Source organism: Phascolarctos cinereus, unplaced genomic scaffold (assembly GCF_003287225.1).
Source record: "Phascolarctos cinereus isolate Bilbo 61053 unplaced genomic scaffold, phaCin_HiC Scaffold_28;HRSCAF=531, whole genome shotgun sequence".
Classification (NCBI taxonomy): Eukaryota; Metazoa; Chordata; class Mammalia; order Diprotodontia; family Phascolarctidae; genus Phascolarctos; species Phascolarctos cinereus.
This window is the reverse complement of record NW_027555613.1, coordinates 67848-72580: the sequence shown is the minus strand read 5'-3', so window position 1 is coordinate 72580 and position 4733 is coordinate 67848. Positions and strand designations below refer to the sequence as shown.

General features: G+C 36.4%; 1 long non-coding RNA gene across 1 annotated transcript; it reads right to left on the bottom strand.

Moving 5' to 3' along the window:
- Positions 1–393: 393 nt before the first annotated feature.
- Positions 394–4397, bottom strand: LOC110203926 (uncharacterized). The gene is made up of 3 exons (XR_002323124.2): positions 4207–4397; positions 1612–1694; positions 394–589 (listed from the first exon to the last, which is right to left on the bottom strand). It is a non-coding gene; the product is annotated as an uncharacterized LOC110203926 (long non-coding RNA).
- Between the last annotated feature and the right edge of the window lie 336 nt (positions 4398–4733).

The following is a 4733-nucleotide window of genomic DNA, read 5'->3' as shown; positions in this document are numbered from 1 at the left end:
GGTCATCAGCCATGCAAACTATGTCTCTCAGACGCAGTCACTGATCACTTTGTTTTTACCAGGCAATCAGTGAACATATTAGCTTAAACAAAATACATTTCATCAATCAAACAACATAACAAATCAAATGAAAATGAAAGTTGTCCCTTCCCCATCCCCAAAGCACAAGGGTAACAGATACTGTAATAATAATACCACTTAAAGGGAAGCAAAGACTCACGTAGAGTGTTCTTCGTGACCAGAGCACATTCGTTGAGAGAGATGTGTGCAGGGAACACCTGTGGATGTTGAAGGAGCGCGTACCAAGAAGTATACCCCAGGAACGAGTATGCTGAGGTTACCAAAATATGTTCACGTAACCAAAATATACTCATACTCGGGGCAACTCACTTATGAATCTTTAGGATCACCTCTGGTGACATTCTCTCTCAGCAGGGCAGCATCACATCTTCGCTCTGCACTCAGGAAATGCCCAGGATCTCTCAGTCACTGAGCAACTCTCTGTACCCAGCTTCTGTTCTTCATCTCTTTCTTCAAGGTCATCTGCTGTCCATGTTGCTACACATTTGCTACCGAAAAGCAGCCTCTCCTGGATATGAGCAGGACAAAATAGTTTCATTGTTCTACATCTCCCCAGGGAGTGTAGGTAAGAAAAAGCCAGGCAGAGTTCTGCCACAAGAACATTAGGGTCTGTCCTTGGGACTTTCTGTTTCTGATACTGAATGCAAGTCTTTGTCCAAGAAAAGTATCTGAACTATGGTTAGAACTACCTTGTATCCAGTTTAACTTCTTACAGCTCTTCTATGCCTTCAAAACCCATTTCAGCAAGGCCAAGGCAGTCTCTGGACATGGGGAACCCATGCATCCTACTCAATACTAACATCTTCACTACAATGAAATGTAAATTAATCTAAGGAAGACTCATTAAACAGAGGTTCCCAAAGTGGGTGATACCACCCCCTTAAGAGTGTCCAGGGGGACAGGAGTAGACTTGGGTACAATTGGGGGACACTGAATAAAAATAAAGATGTGGTAAAAGCATAAGGAAAGAAGAGAAGAAATTTTTGAAAAAACATTTATACATGTTTCATCATTGTGTAACAGTTAAAGTTGTAGTGATTACATTATTTTCCAAACAAACACAAAAAATGCAAGTTATAACCTATCAGTAGTCAAGTCTGCCAACAGGTGTTAACAAGCAAGTCCAGCATGCATCATCAGGAATATGTGTGTGTAATGACTTGTTTATAATACAATACTTTATGGTTGTATGATGCAATATTGTGTCATCAAAATTTCAATGCAGGAAAAAACCAACAAATTTACAATGAATTGTTAAATATAAGATGCATCATTTAAAAATATTTTATATTGTTTTGAAATGTTTCAAATTTCAAAAATCATTTCAGGGTTAAAGAAAGTAGATTTCCAGGGGCCCACTGAATAACTTGTTTTGAAAAAGGGTCAGTAGGCTAAATAAGTTTGAGAACCTCTGTATTAAAAGTGACAGAAGGCGACAATGTCTTTTCCCTAAATCACAATGGTCCATGTTGATGTCTTTATTATATTTATCCATCAGAAGCACAAGTGAAAAAAATAATCCCTACTCACCTCTTTTGTTTTTTGCTGTATTTAAGCCAGTGCCAAAACTTGTGGTTTCCCTCCATGTCTATAAGTCTTGTTGGGAGAGGCATCTGTGGTATGCGGGAAAGAGAAGTGACCTTAGATTCAAAAGACGTTGGTTTGGATCCTCAACTTGAAACTTTGTAATTGTGTAAACCAGGTCAAGTCAAATAACATCTCTTATGAAATAAGCATAAGAAAGATGGCTATAAAAACCAATAGTATAATGAAGGCAAATTGAAACTACCTTAATGTGTACGTGGCAAAAGAAAAAAAAGCCAGTGTGGGAAAGTAGTATGGGAATACAAGGGGTGTAATACATCAAAGGCATAATTCTGAAATGGTTCAATTTTTCTGGAAAACAATTCATAACTTCACAAAAATGGTTAAAATTATTCATTTCTTTTGGCTCAGAAATGCTTCTATAGGACATAAACTCCAAGTACATCAAAGAAAGAGGAAAGATCGTGTATATACAAAAATATTTAAAGCAGCACTTGTAACAATAGCAAAGTACTAGAAAGCTAGAGCCCCCAGTTTGAGTACAGTTTAACCAAATTGTGCTATATAATTAATGAAAAACCACTGTGCCTTAAGAAAACATGAGACATTCAGAGAAACTGGGATAACATGAATCACCTAATGCCAAGAAAAGAACATGAAATTCACATACATAATGACTTGCACAATGTAAAATAAAATAATTCTAAAAACTGACTGAAGCCCAGTCTTGATCACAGAGAAGTAATAATGAAAAACCTCTTTTATCCTCTGAATAAAAAGGTAGGATAACAGATGCTTTTTGATCAGATAGCTTGTTGTTGTTATTGTACAGTCTTTCAGTCATGTCCAAGCCTTTGTGATGCCATTTGAGGTTTTCTTGGCAAAGATCCTGGAGTGGTTTGCCATTTCTTCTACATTTCATTTATAGATGAGGAAACTGAGGCAAACAGGGTTACATAATTAGTAAGTGTCTAAGGACTCATTTGAATTGAGGAAGATGAGTCTTCCTGACTCCAGGCCCAATGTTCTATCTACTATGTCACCTACGTGATCAGATTCAGATACTTCATTCTCTAGCTTTTATTTTTGTATGGGAAGATTCAGCAGTGGGGATAGGGTTTGGGGAGAGAGATGCTTTCAAGGGAAATATCTTAGTGAAAAAAAACCCAATGATTAAAAAAAAAAAACAAGATAAAATTTGAAAAAACTTTCTTCTCTTTCTCACTACCCCCATTCTCTCTCTATATTATATATGCAAGTTATCTGTGTTTGTGTTATATTTATGTGTATACACACACATAAATGGGAAAGAAGTGAATTGAAACAGTGGCCTATATGAATCAATAATAACAGACCTTAAGCCATATTATAAGGTGAGGGCAGTGTTGAATAATAAAATGGATAATTTTGATTATTTTAAATTAAAAATTTCCTGTATAAATAAAACTCTGTGTAGCCAAGAATAGAGGCATGTAGAAAAATTGGGGGAAAAAAACTCTCATAAACAATCTATAGAGTGGATATAGAAAAATATGGAAAGACTTGGACTTATGAAGGAAAATGCTATCCACCTATTGAGAAACAGATGATAAGTGGAAAGAAGCATTATATGATCTTACATATCTATGTATATATATATATATATATATATATGTTTATGGATACCTGTGTATGTGTGTGTGTGCACTTAATTATAGTCTTCTTTTTTTGGGAGGGAGAAGGGGAAAAATAAAGTAAAAAGTGCACAGCAGAGAACAAAAGAAAACCAATGAGGATGCAAAGAAAAGTTGGGCAGCTTTGGAAATAATGTCTAGTATTTATTATGTATGTTTTCTTGAAACAAAAATTTATTGCTTTATATTGAATCCTCTGCTATGGTCTGTTGTGTACATGGCAATGTGTTTTTGTTTTCTTTTCTTTTTTTGTATTTAAATAAATAAATACATAAATAAAATCAAATAATGAAAAAAAAAAGAATAACCATATAATATACCTGAAATAAGAGGCATTTCAAGTCCCAAATCATGATACTTGGAAATACAAATAAGAATTTTTTAAAACTCTTCCATGCATATAGTTCCCAGAAAATCTCACTAATACCTTGGGCCCTTCAAATCTCTCTAAATCCTAAGCACACTTGGTTACTGCCCAGCCAAAACAATGGTGCAGGTGCATTTACTTTTACTAAGTAATAAGAGGACATATTAGTTTAAATAAAAGATATTCAATCAAACCTTAGAGCAAATAAAGGAACAATACAAGATTCTCTCTCCCCCTCCCTCCTAACTGCTACCAAAAAAGCAATAGAGATCTATTCTCATAAAAACAACAGGAGAACAGTGATAAAGTTAGAGAGCACATGCGACCAAAGAACACTCATGGGGGGTACGTACGTGAACCATCTGTGGCTGCTGAACTTATGCTAAGAAGTATACACTGGGGACGGGTATGCCAAGGTCACATGTAGGCGGCCACGTGACCGAAGATACTCGTACCCAGCGCAACTCAGTTCTGAGGCTGCCAGACTGCCAAAGTCCTCCCTTGTTGGCATCTCTCTGCAGGGAAGCATCATGTTCTCACCTTTCTATTCACAAATGTTGCTGAGCTGATAGTCATTGAGCTTATCTCTGTAACCAACTTCTAGATTCCATCTCTTCCAGGGTCATCTGCTGTCCATCTTACCTCACATCTTCTATGGTAGAGTTACCATCTTCTCTTGGATATGGGTAGAACTGTAGCTCCTGGTTTTGTTTGGTTTTTTTCTTCAAAACTCTGTGAGGAATACAAATAAACAAAAGCCAGGCAGAGTTCTGCCACAAAAAAAAAAAAAATTAGGTCTAGTCTCTGGACTTCTTTCTAGTACTGAATGCAAGTCCTTGTCCAAGAAAACTATCTGACCTGGGGTCAGATTTTCCTGTTAAGTCCCATCTAATTGCTCACAGCAATTCTATGCTTCTGAAATCCATCATAACACTCCATAGGAAATCTCCAGACACTGGGGATGCCTATTACCTTACTACTAACATCTTCACTGCACTGATGAAGAAATAAATTTAAAGATGTGTCAAAGTAACTGGATGTGCCAATATTTTTGCCTTAATCATACC